A 22,608-nucleotide genomic window follows, 5' to 3' on the forward strand; every position below is an offset into this window, starting at 1 on the left:
TGTGTTGTTCCTGGGAACAGGTCTAACAGTGGCAGTACGGCGGGTGTAACTGAACCAGTCATACAATTTCTCGAAGTGAATCCGATAAAGATTGTGACTTACAGTACAACATTTTGCTAGGTTTCTCGGTGTTCGTAACCTTTCGTGGAGTAATACTAAGCATGATTGGTTTTGTAAGGTACTGTCGTGCATCTTACGGTTAACAAGTGCTATACTTCAATGTACTGATTCCTTTATTGAACTGGAATTACCACGCCAACCTATTTCTATGGAATTAGAGGGTGGCACATATTGCATTTACCACTTTCAAATTATAACAAAAATATGGTGGATGCGAGTACCGTTTTAAAACAGTTAGGAATTGAAATTACTACAGTATGTAACACGTATCGGTAGACCTCACTACGACTTTGAAACAATTTGCCAGTTTTTCCTTGTTGGACTGCTGAAAGCATCGGAGGAAGCCTTTCCTAAACGCGTTAACATATCCCACGTGCTGGCACTTAATTCAAGTTGAGTATTGTGTCTTATGGTCGTCTGTTGTCTGCAAACGATTGGCAAAGATCTTTTCAGTGACATACAATAGAGGAAGCAATCCGGTCTTGTTAAATCTGCGGACGCGTTGGCCGTACTAAATCGCCAAAGCGCAACATCACACGGTATGGAAACGATTGTCAGAATACAGACGTACTTCGGCGTGCTGGGTGAGCCATTACACCATGCTGCTGATTCAAATGTTATTCACCAACCATTTTCCTTGCACTTTAATTGTGACGATGTTCTGCAACGTTCTGCAATAGTGGTCGGCATTCACTTGCGCTGCTCTTCCAGAGCATCCTAAATAAAGTAACAGAGACCAGTAATCCCAAATCCCACTCGTGACGACTGCTTCTCTTACGACAACTCCTGAACTGCTCTGGAGTCTTTCATGTAAACATCGTGGATTTATCGAGACCAGTACCAGAAAGTTTGCTTATAAACGTATCTAGTGAAAATGAAATGAAATGGTGTGTGACGAGGGCCTCCCGTCGGGTAGACCGTTCGCCTGGTGCAAGTCTTTCGATTTGACGCCGCTTCGGCGACTTGCGCGTCGATGGGAATGACATGATGATGATTAGGACAATACAACACCCAGTCCCTAAGCAGAGAAAAATCTCCGACCCAGCCGGGAATAGAACCCAGGCCCTTCGGATTGACAGTCAGTCGCGCTGATCACTCAGCCACCGGGGGCGGACAACGTATTTAGTAATGAAGCGGTTTCCTCCATCTAACAGCAACTTTTTGGAGAAACAAAAATTCTAGGTTAATCATTGCAAGAATCACAGTACAGTTAGCCAGTCAGTTTTGACAATAAGTGTTTCTCAACTCTTGACGTGCAGTTAATACTGATGAAACAACAAATCATCTATGAAGTTGTACGTCATGACAGTGGTAAGGTTTGTGTATGCCACCGAAAAACGTCTGGGACTGCGTTCAAAAGATACCTGTACTCGTTATGCCGGCCGCGGTGGTCTCGCGATTCTAGGCTCTCAGTCCGGAACCGCGGGACTGCTACGGTCGCAGTTTCGAATCCTGCCTCGGGCATGGCTGTGTGTGATGTTCTTAGGTTTGTTAGGTTTAAGTAGTTCTAAGTTCTAGGGGACTGATGACCACAGATGTTAAGTCCCATAGTGCTCAGAGCCATTTGAACCATTTTTTTTTTTTTGTACTCGTTATAATTTTTCACGCGTTCATACTCTTCTTCCCCGGTCTGGTGATTGCTTCTTGAAAACACTACGTGGGGCCCTCCTTAACGGCAAGAATCATGCATCTGAAGTTTCTTTATTGTCATTTATGCCTTTCTTCTTTCGTTTGTTTTAAAGTTCTCATCATGTCTCTTGATTTATTTTCCAAAATACAAATTAATATTAGACTGTTAGTGACCTTGACTGTGGAATGCTACGATGCATGATTTCTACACGAGTAAATAAAATAAATAAATGAATCTTAAAAGAACTACTATATGCATCATCTGTTTATACCTCAGTTTTCAGTGTCCATTAAAACTTCGTCGAACATTTTTTATGTTTTCCGTTGCCTTTAATGCGATGTAAGACAACAGATAAACTGGAATCGTGTACGTTGCTACAGCTGATTTCTGCCATGTACTTATTTTTTAGCTTTAAATGTTTGTAAACGGTTCTGACCAAGAAATATACTGGGCAGTCAATGTTAAATATGCAAGACAAGTGTGTGTGGGGGGGGGGGGGGAGGAGGAGGGGGGTGCGGGGGGGGGGGGGGGTTAGGGGGAGAACGGTGTTCTGAACATGTAATTGCCGTAAATGAACGTTGAATTATGTTCTACACTGTTTGTTAGGTATGGAGATCTGCGTCAGACACAATTGTTCCCAATCATGGTCAGAATGTCCCATGTGCCTAAGTTGCGCTAATTCAGCTTAGGGCCTCCGCTGACCATGGTTCAGGATATAATAGTTCTTCCACTTCGACTGTGCCTGAAGAGAGTAGGGTACGTCAGAACATGACAATGGGTGACGAGATGGGTCATCAATACCTAGCGACAAACATATAATTCGCATGACAGTGATTGACGGTGGAGGAGGAGGTTGGCATACGCCCGAACTATAATCCATCACCCACTGGGACGAGCATAATTTCTCAACACGAGACAGACCTTTAAGTTGTTGTCAGTATTTCAGCCCGTACTTTCATTTCGTTGTTTAAGCGCGACACGGTTAGGGCTAGAGCCGTAATAACTATTGTCATACAAAGAAAAGGTAGATATTTGTAGCGGCTGTGCAGTTCTTGTCGTCCTAACTACCAAGGAGACCATACGGCAATTCAGTTTTTGTACTTTTTTATATTTATGGTTCGCGAAGCTCAGAACTCAGGTATCAATCAGCCGAAGCAGCTCAATGTAACTCTAAAACGCTTTCTAAAATCAGGTTTGAAGTGTTCCGTCCATGTTTTAATAAGCTAGCTTTAATCGGCAATAGGTGGATTCGAAATTTAAACACAAAGATGCACATCCAACGAACATTTTTGTGAAGAATAAAATACATAAGGGGCGAAAAAGGTATCTTGTCTTCTTTTAATGTAAACAATCTTCATTAAAGATCTTTTATGAGAGATCGGTCATTAAGAAGTTATATTTGCAATGAAAACTGGACTTTTGTGTGGAATATGTAATTATGAATAATAAGATGCAAATTATTTATAAAAACGACATTTTGATATATGTTCATTAACATATATTTGACGAATTTTGTATTTAAATGACGCAGTATTCGAAATGAAGGGAAAAAGAAACGAAACAGAAAGATCAAAACTAGAAGCGATCCACCATTTAGCAGTCTATAGCGCTACCTGTTTTTTCCCGTCTTTATGTATTTTACGATTCACTGAAACGTTTCCTGGAACACGTACCTTTGCTTGAATCCAAGCCTGGTTTCACTCATTGCTAGCGAACACTCAACCACAGTGTCAAGCTACATCAAATTACTGAAGATGGTCAGGAGACATCAAAGTCGATTTCCTCCAGAATTTTTGAGAGTTTATAACGCCAGACGCAGTTTCCTTGTAACTGAACCTTAAGTTCTGATACGTGAAAGCCACGTATAACACTACATAACTAAATTATGTTTTTGGATAGGCTCCACCTTTAGGAAAACAAAATTTTGTTTCTTAACCTAAACATGTTTCACTGCAGTTGCAGTATATTCAGTGGGCTATTATTTTATGGCTGTTAAAGATAAAGAATGTTCTTTATTGTTTGTATACATGTAACTATTAGTTTTTAAATTGTAATTACTGATACTTGAAAAAACACATAAATTATGAATTCATACCTTTTTACCACGTGGTGTGGTTTTTCTGATGTATCGTGTTTCTACAGTGACTGTTTTGTTCCACAGTTTGTCATCTGCAACCACTTACACCTTAAAGTAGATAAACTGTTTACGTCAAAATTACGATTTGAAAATTGTTATTTCTGTGCCTGAAATTAATTAATTCTATGTGTGTTTGTCTATCTACATTATGTTCCACTTACATTTTCTTTTTCCCTCGTGTTCATCACTGTCGAACACTATATACTGACTGTCGCTGACACTGTCACTGTTTCACTGTTTACCAGCTGTAAAAACAAACATGGCGGATAGTGGAACAGTTGAAGGTGTAAAAATAAGATGGCTGACGGTGGAACAGTTGAAGGCGTTTCTGGCGGTTGTTCTGAATTTTTCACAGGTGTGTGCATTTTTGTTTGGGTGTGTGGGGGGGGGGGGGGGGGGAGGGGTGAGATTCGGGGAGGGTGGGAGCTGTATAGGCTTGTCTTGTCTAATAATTCTTTGAGGGCAGAGAACAGAGTTCCACTGCAGAGGGCTGTGTATTCATTTATCACTATTATCCTTCCACTATGGCTTTTAGTATCTGATAATTTTCTTCAATTAATAGTTTTTGTGGGCAGCTGTTCCTGCATTTGAGAATTTTCAAATCAGCATTGATGTTTGTTGGGCTACGTTGTTTGTCCATAAGGTGTTCAGCAAATGTGGAAAGTCAGCTATTACTTTTTAATGCTCTTCTGTGTATCTGGTATTAAAGTTTCTGCATGTCTGCCCTAATAGCTAGCTAGCGTTACCCTCTGTGAGGATTTGCAGTTGTTTGACCGTGTGTTTGCCTAATGAATAGAGGATATCGAACATTAATGTCGTATCTATAGTAATTAATAGAAAACTGAAAGGCTTTATTTTGGAAGTAATGAAAATAGTGAAGTTCAAGTGAATGAAATAACAAACGGTCGCCTGCCTAATTAGGCATAATAAGTTGAAACATTAAGTGTAAAGGAAAATGAATCTGACTTGTTAAAGTGACTTTCATTAATACTCCTTCTGAATATTGCAATGAGTAAACACGAATACCGCACGAACTGAGTAGTGGGTAGCAGTGGTTACCATTTACACAAATCAGTAATAATAGGAAGTTAAATGATATTTCACTCATAGTAATAATAGTTACTATCTCAACCATTGACCAGTTCAGCAGTAAGATGTTATTCAAGACATCAAGAAACCAAAATTGGTCATGACAAGAGCCCCGGTTTAACTAACATACGAACACCACAAATGAAGTTAAATGAAACTACATAAACACTTTTATACTCTCACAGTTCCGGAAATGCGTCATATTTCTTTAACAAGTGCAATATTCAGTTTATCTGTCTTGTAATATAAAAGAATATTGTGGTGACCCATAAACTGACACTGTCCTTACAGGCAAATTCTGTGACTATTTCAGAAACAAATTTGCCATTTGTCAATATTGGTTTCCAACGCCACTTGAAATAATTTATACGTTCATACTTTAAAGCAAGTAGTTCAAATATTAAGTCAAATTAACTTCAGAAAATAGTTCATAGTAATGATCAAAGCAAAATTACTTTCATATACGTTCAATTTGTGTGCCTTTCTCACTACCTGTGAAGCGGGTAATTTAACTAGCAACATTTATACACTTTGACACTGACCTTTGGCATATTTACTGTAGAAACAAATCAATAGTTATTCAGAAACAGGATACTTGGACTTCTGCACGTTTAGGATGGGACCCTGCGTTGGTTTCATGATTAGGACAAAAACAGTTCAAATGCGAATTTTTTTAAAATGTGTATGAAATCTTATGGGACTTAACTACTAAGGGCAGCAGTCCCTAAGCTTACACACTACTTAGTCTAAATTATCCTAAGGACAAACACACACACCCATGCCCGAGGGAGGACTCGAACCTCCGCTGGGACCAGCCGCACAGTTCAAATAGCTCTGAGCACTATGGGACTTAACATCTGAGGTCATCAGTCCCGTAGAACTTAGAACTACTTAAACCTAAGTAACCTAAGGACATCACACACATCCATGCTCGAGGCAGGATTTGAAACTGCGACCGTAGCGGTCGCGCGGTTCCAGACTGTAGCACCTAGAACCGATCGGCCACACGGGGTGGCTGATCAGGACAATTTTACGTCTCACACACATGTTTATATCTCTCGAATCGTTACTGTAAACCACTCACTCGAACATACTCGTCCATACTATGATACCTACCTGAGTTCCTGAAGCAGGCGGAGCAGTGGCGCAATAGTGCTGGCAAGCACGTCGCGGCTATCTGGTCTCACACTATTGATGTTGAATGCTCTTTATAAATTCTTTTTGGCGACGTGTTATCCTCGTTTTAGAGCCATTCCATAATGACAAGAGCACCATATGACAGTGGAAACCACATCCTAGGCAATTTCAAGATAAATTGGCTATGAAATGCCCCATTTGGCACCCTCTATGTTAACCGTACAAAGGCTAGCCACTGACAGCGTAACGTTCTCACCCAGTAGCCACCCAGATCGACCGCCAAAACCACCTTTTACCGCGCGCCAGGCCACTTCTGTAGCGGAAGGGGTACCCTACACCTTTTATACTATACGATACAAATTCGCTAAGCATTAACCAGCGTTCAAAGTACAAATTCTCTTTTTGAACGTACTATATTTTATAAAGTTTCATTATTTTTATTTTTATACATTATTTTAGTTTTAATATGGAGATGATTCGATACGATACCTGCTGCAAAATATTAACATGAGCGAATGTATCACTTGCAAAGTTTCGATCAAAAAGGAATTTGTATCGAGAGTACCCGACGCACAGAAGTATCGACAGATCTTCCCTCTCCCTAGTCACAGGTCTGCTGTGGTTCGTATTGGATCATTTCTGTTACAAATATACCGACGACATGTGTCACACTGTTGTTTATGATTCGACTATGGCGGCTCAATAACAAAACAAAAACACATTTTGTTTCCAGTGCCGTAGGGCAGGAATAAGAGGAGCTACTTGAATTTACATTATTTACGACGCGTAGCGTTTCCTAAATTCGCTTTTGCTCACGCTCCGGATCGTTACAGCAGTGAAATACGACGACCCCCCGAAGAATAAGCCGCGGCGGTCGTTCCTGCTTGTGCCTGGATGGCTGTACAGCGATCCAACTTCGCTGCGAGTTTCATTGAGGCGTTCAGTTTTATAGCCGCACCCGGAAGCGCCTCGTGGGGTGGGGTCTCGCTGTTATGACCATGTTCTCCCAGGACGTCGTATCGCCCTGTCACAGCGGCGCAGCCATATTCGCTCACGTACGTTGTACCGACCGGCACTGTCGCTTATCGAAAAATCATCACCTCATCCAACATTCAGGGAAACGTTTGGTGTGCCACTTCTGTGCGCATGTCCGCTCTGTGACATTTTATGAATCGTGTAAAAAAAAAAAAAAGTTAGTACCCAATATCATATTCGAGAGACAAAGGTGTTACGGGTGTTTTCTTTGCTCTGTACAATGTTGAGTCATACACCAGTGGCCATTAAAATTGCTACACCACGAAGATGTCGTGCTACAGACGCGGAATTTAACCGAGATCAAGAAGATGCTGTCACATGCAAATGATTAGTTTTTCAGAGCATTCACACAAGGTTGGCGCCGGTGGCGACGCCTACAACGTGCTGACATGAGGAAAGTTTCCAACAGATTTCTCATACACAAACAGCAGTTGACCACCGTTGCCTGGTGAAACTTTGTTGTGATGCCTCGTGTAAGGAGGAGAAATGTGTACCATTACGTTTCCGGCATTGATAAAGGTTGGATTATAGCCTATCGCGATTGCGGTTTATCGTATCGCGACACTGCTGCTCGCGTTGTTCGAGATCCAAAGACTGTTAGCAGAATATGGAATCGCTGGGTTCAGGAGGGTAATACGGCACGCAGTGCTGGATCCCAACGGCCTAGTATCGCTAGCAGTCGAGATGACAGGTATCTTATCCGCATGGCTCTAACGGATCGTGCAGCAACGTCTCGATCCCTGAGTCAACAGGTGAGGACGTTTGCAAGACAACAACCATCTGCACGAACAGTTCGATGAAGTTTGCAGCAGCATGGACTATAAGCTCGGAGACCATGCCTGCGGTTACCCTTGACGCTGCATCACAGACAGGAGCCTCTGCGATGGTGTACTCAACGACGAACCTGGGTGCACAAATGACAAAACGTCATTTTTTCGGATGAATTCAGGTTCTGTTTCCAGCATCATGATGGTCGCATCCGTGTTTGGCGACATTGCGGTGAACGCACATTGGAAGCGTGTATTCGTCTCCGCCACACTGGCGTATCACCTGACGTGATGGTATGGGGTGCCATTGGTTATACATCTCGGTCACCTCTTGTTCGCATTGACGGCACTTTGAATAGTGGACGTTACATTTCAGATCTGTTTCGACCCGTGGCTCTACCCTTCATTCAATCCCTGCGAGACTCTACATTTCAGCAGGATATTGCACGACCGCATATTGTAGGTCCTGTTGGGTCTTTCTGGATACAGAATATGTTCGACTGCTGCCCTGGCCAGCACATTCTCCAGATCTCTCACCAATTCAGAACGTCTGGTCAATAGTGGCCGAGCAACTGGCTCGTCACAATACGCCTGTCACTACTCCTGATGAACTGTGATATCGTGTCGAAGCTGCATGGGGAGCTGTATCGGTACACGCCATCCAAGCTCTGTTTGACTCAATGCCCAGGCGTATCATGGCTGTCATAACGGCCAGAGGTGGTTGTTCTGGGTACTGATTTCTCAGGATCTATGTTCCCAAATTGCGTGAAAATGTAATCACATGTCAGTTCCAGTATAATATATTTGTCGAATGAATACCCGTTTATCATCTGCATTTCTTCTTGGTGTAGCAATGTTAATCGCCTGATGTGTATTATTGCAACTTCAGGAGCAACAAGAAAATTAACTCGGTTGATCTCTTAAATTTCCAGGTAAAATTCGATGGCTCAAATTTACAACAAATTTACAACTTCTTCTATTTCTACAATAACGTTTGTTACACTTGGTCGTCTGTTTCAGTTGTTGTGTGCACTTAGGAATTGTACAGTGTTAACAGACAGATAATTGTCTTTTTTAGTTGTTTTAGGCAATAGGATCTGCTGTCAGTTAACATTATCAGTAACCAGTAAACACGATACCACGACGACAGTTACCTTGCAGGCGTCACGTTTCTGGATCAGCCGACTTAGCTGTCCCAAAGCATTCGAATTCCGAAAGGTGTCTCCAGTTTAAGCTATGCATTAACTACTGCTATAGAGCCTAACATTACGACGTTAACAGGCTGAGAGCAATTTCCAAATTGCTTCATATTGACAGGCCTCATATTTCCATTTTCTGTTGTATGTAGGCTGTTCAAGTTTTTATATTTGTAACGCCACGTAGCGCTCTGTATGAAAATCACTGGCTGTGCTGTGTGCAGTCTGTTGCTGGTTAGCTTTGTTGTAATATTCGCTATTGTAGTGTTGGGCAGTTGGCTTTTAACAGCGCGTAGCGTTGCTCAGTTGGAGGTGAGCCGCCAGCAGTGGTAGATGTGGGGAGAGAAATGACGGAGTTCTGAGAGCGGATGATCTGGACGTGTGCCCATCAGAGACACAGTAAATTTGTAAGACTGGATGTCATGAACTGCTACATATATTATGAATTTTGAACACTTGTAAGGTAAATACATCGTTTGTTCTCTATCAGAATCTTTCATTTGCTAACTATGCCTATCAGTAGTTAGTGCCTTCAGTAGTCTGAATCTTTTATTTAGCTGGCAGTAGTGGCGCTCGCTGTATTGCAGGAGTTCGAGTAACGAAGTTTTTTGTGAGGTAAGTGATTTGTGAAAGGTATAGGTTAATGTTAGTCAGGGCCATTCTTTTGTAGGGATTATTAAAAGTCAGATTGTGTGACAGTTTAGTGTTGATCAGAGTAGGTAAAGTGCGAAATGTCTGAGTACGTTCAGTTTTGCTCAGATGCTTGAAAATCAAATAATGTGAGAGGTTTATCTGTATAGTAATTAATAAGTTTTCTACGGGGACGTTTCACTGTTTTTGATAGGTTACGTTCTCTCTTAGGGAACGTCTGACGTCAACCGCACGCTTTCGCAAGAGACCCGGAGCACTCAGCAATGCTTCCGACGATTGTGTTATAACATTACATGAGTACGTACAATATAGGCGGACCTACTGAGCACAGGGGAGTCGAAACAAGTAATGACCCATGACGTCATATCAACCTGAGATAGTTTAATACATGTAATTCATTTAAAAATTTTATTGATTATTTACAGAGTAAAGAATTTAATTAGGTACAACATTTAATTGGTAATGAGTATTAATGAGATAGATATAAATATGTTTTGACGTAGCAAATCACTTTGTTGCATTATGCATGATATGTATTCTCTTTGTAAGAACAAAACTTCCGTGTTGCTCGAGTGAACGATCAAGTAGTTGCCGAGTGCGGATCTTGTGTAATTTTCATGAATGGGCATAGCATTGTTAGTTTACAACCCGGAGTTGATTTAAAAATTATATTATGGAACCACGGCCCGACTTTGGTGCAAAAAAATCGCGCGTGAATTCTCAAATATCGGCGCACAGTTTATGATATGCGTCTGGATATCGTGTGCGATTCAGTAACATTAACCACAATTTACAGACATTAGCTTGATAATAACTACGTAATCGTTTTGACGCTTAAAGCAAGCGCGAAGCGATTTACTGTCGGAATACGACAAATATTAATCATTGTATAGTCAGCTTGTTGATACGTTGCTTAGCAATTCATAAACGGACAGTGATAGAATTTATTGAAACGATCTTTTAAGTATCAATGACCACTAAATACACATCAGAAACTAATTACGCTAACTGTGACTTCTGGATTGGACGAGTTTTTTTTATTTCAGCTAATTGGTATTAATACACTTTTTTTGAGGTTGAAACTTCTTCACTGGTGTCGCGCTCATTCAGTTCAATAGAACGATAGATAGTACTAGCTACGCTACTATTTATAGTTTTAAAAGAAAAACGAGCACATACTTTTTTTCCTTTTGAGAAATATTCGTACTTCAGTCATCAGTGTCCTCAAACCAGAGGCACGAGTGATGCTCCTTCGCAGCATTACGATATCGTGAACCACCACACACATGTGCCCCTTCTCACTACATTTCTGCATTGAAAACCGCGGTACGAAGAAGGAGGAAAGAAGAGGAAAGATCTGAAAGAAATGGAGCAAAGAGAAAAGGGGGGTCACAGTGTGTCTGAGTGGTCACACTGCTGTCACATTGATAGAAAGTTTTTGGTGTTCTGTTTTGAAGATCCGACGTATGATCCCGCTGTGCGTTTTGTGTCTGGAACATCTCACTTACACACCTGTAATATTTGCATCTCGCCGTGTACCGAACCTAGGACAACTGATGGCCTCCAGAAACTGGAACATATCACTAGTGAATAGCCAGTGCGAGTGAAATGAAGGAAATTAAGGAGCTAAAACATACCCCCCTCATCTTACACTGACTTGGGATTCGACTCTTAACTTGTTCACATCTAACTGACTATTGGAAGCTATTGAGAGGACATTAGGTCCGTGAATCTTTCACATATAGGAACAATGACTAACTCTCAAAATAGTGAGGGGCAGACACAAAAAGGAAACTTTCTGAGTGGCATCAACAGTTAACCACAATCTGCTAGGAGTCAAAGCACACGGAGATGATGGCTCAATCGTCGAAATATTTCGAGCACTTATGGAATTGTCCATTTGCGTAGCGCAATGGGAACATTATATTGATTATTATTATTGTTTCTTTTCTCAGACGTTATGTCTGGTCATAAATGGAAAGTGACGTGGACCTTCATCAAGCGTAACTTCTTTTTAACTGTACGGTATATCTTACAGTGCTTTTAGGAACTTTCGGGTAACTGAACATGTATCAATAATGACAGATTTCTGTAGTTGTATATATGAGTTTGGATGTAGCTGTATTGCGTTGATGTACTGGTGGATATTGTGTGGTATGACTCCTGGAGTTGATAGTATAATTGGTATAATGTCAACTTTATCCTGATGCCACATGTCCTTGACTTCCTCAGTCAGTTGGATGTATTTTTCAATTTTTCCTCCTGTTTTCTTCTGTGTATTTGTTGTGTTGGATATGGATATTTCGATTAGTTTCGTTAATTTCTTCTTTTTTATTGGTGAGTATGATATCAGGTTTGTTATGTGGTGTTGTTTTATCTGTTATAATGGTTCTGTTCCAGTATAATTTGTATGCATCATTCTCCAGTACATTTTGTGGTGCATACTTGTATGTGGGAACGTATTGTTTTATTAGTTTAAGTTATATGGCAAGTTGTTGATGTATTATATTGCTACATTGTCATGTCTTCTGGTGTATTCTGTGTTTGCTAGTATTGTACATCCACTTGTGATGTGATGTACTGTTTCTATTTGTTGTTTGCAAAGTCTGAATTTATCTGTTGTGGTTAAAATGGTTCAAATGGCTCTGAGCACTATGGGACTTAACATCTGTGGTCATCAGTCCCCTAGAGCTTAGAACTACTTAAACCTAACTAACCTAAGGACATCACACACATCCATGCCCGAGGCAGGATTCGAACCTGCGACCGTAGCAGTCGCGCGGTTCCGGATCTGTTGTGGTATTGTGATCTTTAATAATATGCTTGCTGTAATACCTGGTGTTTATTGTTTGATCCTGTATTGGAATCATGAATCCTTCCGTCTCACTGTGTGTATTGCCTTTTCTTAGCCATGTGTTTGACGCGTATTGATCGATCTGTGGCTGTGTTGGATGATATGGGTGCTTGCCATGTAGTGTTTTCTTTTTTCAATTTCCTTTCTTCGTATCCGTTGATGTTATGTGATCTAAAGGGTAGTAGAAGTGGTTATGAAATTGCAATGGTGTAGGCGATGTAAGTATATAAGTGATTGCTTTGGGTATTTTGCTAGTTTCGGCTCATTATAGAAAGAATTTTCTTCAATTGTCTACCTGTTCATAATGTGGTTTTTTTATGTCGATAAATCCTCTTCCTGCTTAATGTGAATCTTTCTGTTGCTGAATGTATTTGATGTATTCCATATTTGTGGCATTGTGATCGTGTAAGTGTATTGAGTGCTTGTAGGTCTGTGTTACTCCATTTCACTACTATAAATGAGAAGGTCAATATTGGTATGGCATAGGTATTTATAGCTTTTGTCTTGTTTCTTGCTGTCAATTCTGTTTTCAGTATTTTTGTTAGTCTTTGTCTATATTTTTCTTTTAGTTCTTCTTTAATATTTGTATTATCTATCCCTATTTTCTGTCTGTATCCTAGATATTTATAGGCATCTGTTTTCCATCGCTTCTATGCAGTCGCTGTGGTTATCCAATATGTAATCTTTTTGTTTAGTGTGTTTTCCCTTGACTATACTATTTTTCATACCTTTTTCTGTTCCAAAAGCCATATTTATATCATTGCTGAATACTTCTGTTACCTTTAGTAATTGGTTGAGTTCTTGATTTGTGGCTTCCAGTAGTTTTAGATCATCCATGTATAGCCAATGTGTTATTTTGTGTTGGTATGTTCCAGTAATATTATATCCATAATTTGTATTATTTAGCATGTTGGATAGTGGGTTTGGAGAAAGGCAGAACCAGAAAGGACTTAATGAGTCTCCTTGGTATATTCCACGCTTAATCTGTATTGACTGTGATGTGATATTAAGTGTAACACGTGTTAAGTTCGGCTCGCGAAATTTAGTCGAATTCGAAGGTGTTCTCGCAGGTGGTGTTGTCTAGTACAAGTGGAAATCGTGTAAACAACAGTGTTCTGTGCAGTAGTGATATTTTTTTCTGTGCTCCGCCAATATCTGCGAGAAAATGGTAAACAGAAGAATCAACAGCAGCGCGTCCAGCAGCGGGGAAGCAGCAGGTGCGGCGGGCCTGCTCCTGGCGGAAGGTGCGGCCGCGGCTCCCGGTATAGCGGAGTTGGTTCGCTCTGAGGTAAACGCTGCGCTTCGCGATAAAAACAATCTCGATCTGATAGCAGGCACCATATCAGATACTGTAACGGCAGCAGTATTGGCCAAAATGCGTGAAACTGTTGAGGCCAATACTGCCGAAATTACAGCACTAAAAAAGTCTGTGTCTGAATACGAGAAAAAGGCACGAGAGTTGGAAGTGAAACTATCTGCCGCCACAGACGAGCTAGAACAGTACCAAAGGCGAAATAGTCTACGACTGTTTGGAGTAGCAGAAAATAAAGAAGAAGACACGGACAACCTGCTTATACAGGTTGCGCGTGAAAAATTAGGCGTCGAAGTGACCAAGGCAGACATTGACAGGAGCCACCGGGTGGGACGAAAACTACCAGGTGCTACCAAACCTCGTCCAATAATTATTAAATTTGTGTCGTACCGAAAAAGGGCTGAGATCTTTACCCAGAAGAAGAAGTTAGCAAGGACAGGGATTACAATAAGGGAAGATCTGACACACGAGCGGCTAAAGATTTTAAACAGTGCCATATCCCATTTCGGTCTTCAGAATGTGTGGACTCAGGATGGCAGAGTAATCATTAAGACTGCAGCTGGAAAGAAGACAGTCACAAACATGACAGAACTAAATAGTATTAAGTGAACCTACTCGAGCCAAAAGTCAAACTTAACACCATTTTCAAATTTTAACAGTCCTATACTCAGATATAGTCTTGTAATTGTATTAACTTTTTAATTATTTGTACCTTCAACTAATTGTTTTTGTAACTTATTAACTTTTCAATTATTTGTACCTTCAACTAATTGTTTTTGTAACTGTATTAACTTTTTATTATTTTTGTGTCTTTAGCTGTAGCCATTGCTTAGTTTTAGTTACTGCTAATACTTTTTTCATTTTCTCAGTTTATTCTCCTCCATTCTGTAATAGTTCTATTGCAATTATTTGTCTCTCCTTTAGTTCATTAGTCAACCATCTCTTCGGTTTAAATTGTGCATAACAAAAATTACTATCAGTATCACTTTAGCAAATTTCAATTTAATTCTAGCTTCCTACGATACTCTATTAAATATTAAGCTTTCTTCTCTCTGCTGGAAGCATCGGCCTCTTAAATCACTCCTCTTTCCCTTATTTCCACCCTAAGCTGTTTCAAATACTCTAATTACACTTTTCCTCTTACGACATAGGATACTCAGTGACACACAGCTGTCACCATTTTGGTCATATTCTCCCTGCACCGAATACCACTAATCCATTTTCTATACTCCCGCAACCTCAGGAAATCTCTTGCAGTCGCTTTTCTTTCGGCTCTCGCGGAGTCACAAACAGGGCGCGCAAAATCTCGGACACCCCTGGAATATGTCACTTGGCGGAAACACCGGTCAGTGCCCCTCGCGGCAGGTAGTGCCTAACAAAGGGACAAACCAGTCTGCCACCCTACTCCAGGCTGCTCAGCGGAACGCGTCCGAGCTTTTAGCAGCTCACTGCAACATTCAGTCTTTACCTGCGCATTACGAAGAACTTAGCCTCCTCTTCCACCAACTAAACTACCACGTAATCCTCTTATCCGAAACGTGGTTGAAACCACACATATCCTCTGCATCTATTCATCTCCCAGGGTACACATTTCTTAGGGCAGACAGATCAAAAAAGCGAGGTGGCGGGGTCGGCGCATATATACGAACAGATCTCAAAGCGAAAGTCTTATGTACGTCAAATCCTGCTGAAGAAAAAGAGGCTGAATTCATGTTCATTGAAATAAATATACAAAGTCGGAAATTCTTGACTGGCGTCGTGTACAAGCCGCCAAAAATAAGCTCAATGAGTTCCTTCCAGTCGGAATTACATTCACTTCAGTGTCAATACGAACATGTCATCGTAATGGGTGACTTGAACATAGACCTGCTAAGAGACACTCCCTCCGCAATAAACCTAAGAAGATTGTTTAGTTGCAATAGCATGAACATTCTTCCATTACAACCTACACACCATACGGCGCACAGTCATACTCTTATAGACGTGATCGCAACGAAACAGACTGACAAAGTAAGAGATGTTGGTCAATCATCGGCCCCTGGCCTCTCAGCACATGATGTAATATTCCTGGCCTACTCTGTGCAGCCCCCAAGGATCAAATCGCGTTACATAACTTGTAGGAACATGAAACGTATTGACCTTGACGCTCTAACAGCCGATTGCTCAGAAATCTCATGGCATCAAATAATCAGAGAACCTACAATCGACGGCAAAATTAATGAACTTGGTGATAAACTCACTGCCCTCTATGACAAACATGCACCTGTGCGCACAGTCCGTGTAAGAAAATCTCCTGCTCCATGGCTGACAGCTGAATTACGTCAAATGATGACTAATAGGGATGCTGCCCACAGGCGTTTCAAGGCAGATCCGAAACCCGAACGTTTTGAAGAATATAGAAAGCTACGGAACAGAGTGAAACAATGCATTCGCAATGCCAAAATCAGGCACGCTCGCTCCCTCGTATGCAGCGATTTGACACCCACGACTCTATGGAAGAATCTCCGTAGCTTGGGTGTCGGAAAGGCAAAATCGGAAACTACTTTTCATGTGTCAGCTAACGAATTAAATGAATTCTTCTCTGCACCTCTGAATACCAGCACGGCTGATGATTTCCGTCCACAAGAATCCCCAAACAGGATAACTAACAACGATACCCTTCATCTAAAACATGTAACAACAAATACGGCAAGAAAAGCAATAATGAGAATCTCTTCTGATGCAATAGGCAACGACAGTATCGGTATAACCATGATTAAGAATGTTGCCGATATATTAGTACCTGTCTTAACTGACATATTTAATTTTTCCCTCGTGAACGGAATATACCCCACTGCATGGAAAAGAAGCATAATTCGACCCATCCCTAAGGTCGAAAACCCGCAACTGCCTAGTGATTACCGACCAATTAGCATACTGCCTGCTGTTTCCAAAGCACTGGAATATATTGTTCATGACCAAATCACTGAACACTTGCATGAATTCAGTCTATATGACAAATTTCAATCTGGTTTCCGTAAACATCACAGCACAAACACTGCTCTAATTAAAGTAACTGATGACCTGAAATATGCCATCGACAATCGAAAGGCAACAATATTGACGCTACTGGACTTCAGCAAAGCTTTTGACACTGTTAACTTTGACATATTACTCAGAAAAATGCAACAGCTTAATTTCTCTGATAGTGCAATGAGATGGTTTGAAAGCTACTTAAAAGACAGACAGCAATGTGTTGTCTGCGCAAATGAAAAATCTTCCTGGAAACATGTTTCTTCGGGAGTGCCACAAGGATCAGTCTTAGGACCACTTTTGTTTTCTTTATATGTCAACGATATTTCGTCGGTTTTGTCCTCCTGTAAACATCATTTCTATGCCGACGACCTCCAGCTCTATCTCAGCGTCAGACCTGAAGACGTAAACACTGCAATCGCTCTGATGAATGATGATCTGTCTTCAGTAGTGACATGGGCGAAAAACCTGGGGCTTAAATTAAATGCAAAAAAGACGCAAGTAATCTTAATAGCCCATCAGAAATTAATAAGTTCAGATTTCCGCGAACGGCTACCTCCTATTGTGCTCGAAGGTACTCCAATACCATATCAGAAAACAGTGAAGAACTTGGGTGTAACTTTGGACGAGCATCTCAACTGGGCGGAGAATACAGTCGCAGTGTGCCGAAAAACGTCTGCTTGTCTCTATGCTCTCAAAAAGTTTCGGAACATATTCCCACAGGACTTGAAACGCCAGCTCGTGCAAGCACTCGTTCTACCGAACCTCCACTATTGTGATGTGATTCAACAAGGCATGAGTAGTGAAAACAAAAGACGGCTAGAGCTAACCATGAATGCCTGTGTGCGTTACACCTGCAACATTCGCCGATATGATCATGTTAGTGCTTCATACTCCGAGCTAGGGTGGCTGCGGCCGGACAAACTGCGTGACTACCACACTCTATGTCTACTTCACCGACTCCTCATCGCGCAAGCACCCCAGTACCTAGCTTCAGAGATTAAAATCCTGTCATACCATCATAATCGAAACACGAGGTCACTCTTATCTGGTATCCTAACTGTGCCCACTCACAAAACAAAAACTTTTGCAAACTCCTTCTCAGTTGCCGCTGTCCGCCTCTGGAACAAACTGCCCCTTACCTTGAGGAAAATTCAATCTCCTGTTGCTTTTAAGAAGAAGTTGAAGCATTTCCTACTATCATCCGCATAAAATTCTCCACAAAATTAATGTGCAAGGCAAATCCTCTCATCTGTCAAATAGCAAAGCTAGTGTCTCCTATCTTGCTCCTGAGATGCCTTCCTCTTCATCTATCTCTATTAGACATGCAGTCTCCTTTTCCTTTATATTTTCCTTAATTATGTTTCATCATGTCTCTCTATTCTTCTCCTCGCTTCACCATGAGTCTCCCTCATACTCCCTGCTGCCAGCACTCCTATCTTAAATCTTTCTCTTCAATAATGTATTTTTCGAGGTGTACCTTTCTAATTGTTTATCTCACTTTTTGTATTAGATGTAGTTTAACATGCCTACTGAAACATATGACTGTAAAATAAGTAGAATGCCTGGTTAGATGTAAGAGAGGGCCTGATGGCCCTAATCTTGCCAGGTTAAATAAATAAATAAATAAATAAATAAAAAATAAATATTATTTTAATTTGTTTGGATATTGTGGTTTTCCAAGTTTTCATTACTATGTTTAGGAACTGTATGAATTTGGTATCTACTTTGTATATTTCCAATATTTGTAGTAACCATGAGTGGGGTACACTATCAAAAGCTTTTTGGTAATCAATGTATGTGTAGTGTAGCAACCTTTGTTTAGTTTTAGCTTGATATGTCACATCTGCATCTATTATGAGCTGCTCTTTACATCCTCGTGCTCCTTTGCAATAGCCTTTTTGTTCCTCACTTATAATTTTGTTCTGTGTTGTATGTGTCATTAATTTCTGTGTAATTACTGAAGTTAATATTTTGTATATTGTTGGTAGGCATGCTATGGGGCGATACATAGCTGGGTTTGCTGTGTCTGCTTGATCTTTAGGTTTCAGGTACATTATTCCATGTGTATCAGGTAATGTGTATGGGTCTGCAATATAACTATTAAATAATTTAGTTAGATGTGAATGTGTTGAGGTGAACTTCTTTAGCCAGAAATTTGGTATTTTATCTTTTCCAGGGGCTTTCCAATTGTGCGGAAAATTAATTGCTCGGGTGACTTCATGTTGCAATACTATCACTTCAGACATTTGTGGTATCATCTTGTATGTGTCTGTTTCTGCTTGTATCCACCGTGCATGCCTGTTATGTTGTATCGGGTTAGACCATATGTTGCTCCAGAAGTGTTCCATGTCTGTTATGTTTGTTAGATTGTGTATCTTAATGTGTATTTTATCTATTGTCTGGTAAAAAAATTTTTGGTTTGTGTTGAATGTTTGGTTATGTTTCCTTATATTTTCACTTTTTTCGTATCTTGTAAGTCGTTTGGCCAATGCCTGTAATTTATGCTTCTTTGCATCTAATTGCTCTATCGCTTCATGTTGTGAGATTTTACCTAACATTTTTCATTTTTGTCTGATATTTCATTTCTTATAAATTGTGTTAGTTGTCTGATGTCTTTTCTCAGTTTTTCTATTCTGATCTGTAGCCTGTGTTGCCATGCTGGTTTTGTGGGTTTCTTCTGTGTGTTGGTTGATTCTGATCTCTGCCTAGTGTGTACATTTAGTGTAGTGAGTGCTCCTATATAAGCCAGTAGTTGTAACTCTTCCGTAGTTGTGTTTTCATTTATTTTGTTGTGTATGATTGTGTTGATAGTTGTTATTGTTGTTTCGACTTGTGGGTTATTTGGTGGTCTATGCAAGAATGGTCTAAAGTCTGTATTTGTGTCTTTGTATTCTATATATGTCAGCTGAAATTTTTCTTCTATATCTAGGATGTGTGTCACTTCGTGTTCTATTTGTGCTTGTTCTGGTGGCTGTCTTAAGATTTCGTGTTCCTCTGATTGTTTAATTAATGTGTGTTGTTTTTTTTGTTTGATCTGGGATGTTTGAGTCTATTACTGAATTTCCTTCTTCTTCTGATTGCACATTATTTTGTTCCAGTATTTGTTGTACTTGTTTTCTGATGTGTTCAAATTCTGACTGTGGTATCCTGTTATTTTTGATCATTACACAGATCTGTTTAGCTAGTCGTTGTTCTGTTAAAAATTTTAATTCTGGGTATCTGGTAATAAATGTTGTGAATACTTGTGATCTGTATCCAGTTGTGTTGGTTCCTAGGTTTGCTGCTTGGTAATAACAGAACATGTGTGTCGGTTAACTTCATCTGACCATCTCATCCTCTGTCTTTGATTTCCTTCTAGGGTGGTTGCAGGAAGCATATCCTGCAAAACACCTCTATTTGGATTTAAATTGTTTTTCAGTTGGCTAACAGTGTCGTTACCATTGTGGGCGGGCATAGGATTCAAACACCGTCCCCGACCATGACGGCGCTTGTCCGAGGCTTCTTTAGTTCTGTCCTGAACTAACTAATCACACTAAAAGGGAGGTTAGCCCTATCAGTGGTTTGTTCTTTTCGTCGCCTTTTACGACTGGCAGAACATACCGGAGGCCTATTCTTTTCCCGCGCGTCCACGGGGTTTATTATTATTATTATTATTATTATTAGGTTGTTAGGAAGTATTTTCAACAAAAGATTTTGCAATTAAGCAACAGTTTCAATAGGTTTGGGGCCTTCAAATCGAGGAGTACATGTATTCATACAGTCCCTTGAGGGGGTTGTTACAAACTAACAACAGGAACAGCTTATATGATACCAGTACTCTAATCCTACTTAAGACAGAATTTAGTGGGTGAAACAAATTTGCTAACATAATTCTTTCGATCCCAAGCACAACGATAACTATGGTCTTGCGTTTACTTGTAGAGTGTAGTGACAGGAAATGGGGAGCAACATTCTAAACTACAGTGATGCATTTACTATATAGGACTCCAATACCGCAACCCGTTTTTTTCAAAAAGAAAAACTAGAACATGGATTCAAACAACAAAACATTCATTTAAAACAACTCTACATAACAGTTCCTAAATAATGGGCGATACATCGTCCAGTTAATAACGAAAGATACGCCACCAAAACATACGAAATGTATGAAAAATGTTAGGAGACTGGTTGTTTTAAATGCCAGAGTTTTTAGTTATTAATTTGTTCCTTGCAACATCAGTATAGTGCTCTTCAAAGTATTTCCCTTCGGCAGCTATATAACGGCGGAGTCGTTGTTTTCAGTCTTGGCAGCAGCGCTGAAGGGCCTTTAACATGTCGGTCACATTCTTTTTCTTGTTCTCCAGAGTCCCAAAATGACGCCCTTTTAAGACGTTTCTCAGAAGTCACACGGACAAAGATCAGGGACAGGAGCGAGAAAGGGGGGGGGGGGGGACGCTGTGGAACAACAGGAATACCTTTTGAGATCAAAAATGTCGAGCTGGAAACGGCCGTGTGACATCGTGCTTTGTCGTCATACAGCGTCTACATGTACAATCTCACTGATTCACCCTTTTCCTGAGCCTTTCAAGGATATTTTTGTAAAACACTTGGTTGACAGCATGTGTTGGAGGAACAAGTGCCTTGTCCACGGTGCCCTACAGTCAAAAAAGCAAATGAACTTTGTTTTGATCTTCGTTTCGCTCATTCGAGCTGTTTTGGTCGAGGACATGTCTCAGTGTGACACTCTCCAATTTGTAGTATTGTTTCAGGATCGTATTCAAAAATCCTAGATTCATGACATGTGATTACGGGACTGAGCCACTCGTTGTCATGGCTATCCTCTCAAGAAGACCAAGGCACACATTTCTTCCAGTCTCGTTCTGCTCAGTTGTGAGGTTTTTCAGCACCACTTTGGCACAAACTATTCTGATGGGCAAAACGTTGGTAAAAATTTGATGTACGGAGAAACTATTTAAGTTTAGAAGGTCACCTATCATCCTTATTGTTAAACGTCGGTGTGATTTCACAACAGTTCTACTTTTTCGTCGGTTTTTGAAAGTCTCCCTGAGCGGGATTCATCTTCCATGTGTGCTCGGTGCTACAAAAATGATTTCTGCCAGTGAAAAACTTGTGCACTTAATAAGAAAAATTCCTCAAAATGATTTCTGCCAACGAAAAACATGCGCTCTTGATAACAAATGTTCCTCACAGACCTGTTTCAACTTTTCAAAGCTCAAATTCGCGGATTCACAAATTTCAATACAAAACCTAGTGGCATTACACTGCTCTAAATTCCGCTGTTCCATTTTCCTAACACACAACAAAAACACCCTGATGGTGCTCTCAAAAATGACATGATGGTTGTACGGAGCTGAAACTAGGTCTGTGCATATGGAAGGGATGAAAACTCCGGTCTCCTCAACTAGAACAACAAACGTTGCCAGGTCGCTGGCAGGGTTGTCACTCATTATTTTTCTCATACAGGAAACTTTTTCACGACAAGAATCTTATGAGGTTTTAGATTTCTCGATCAGACGACCACGTAACACAAGAATAGGAAGGAAAACAGCTACTGTATCTTACATGGTGTTGAGTGCATCTGAATGCGATTATAACACACGGTTCGCCACACAGGGGACAACAGGAAATAGATCAATTAAGTTGGTAATTTATACATCACTAGCAA

The sequence above is a fragment of the Schistocerca gregaria genome, chromosome 2, assembly GCF_023897955.1.
Source record: "Schistocerca gregaria isolate iqSchGreg1 chromosome 2, iqSchGreg1.2, whole genome shotgun sequence".
Taxonomy (NCBI): Eukaryota; Metazoa; Arthropoda; class Insecta; order Orthoptera; family Acrididae; genus Schistocerca; species Schistocerca gregaria.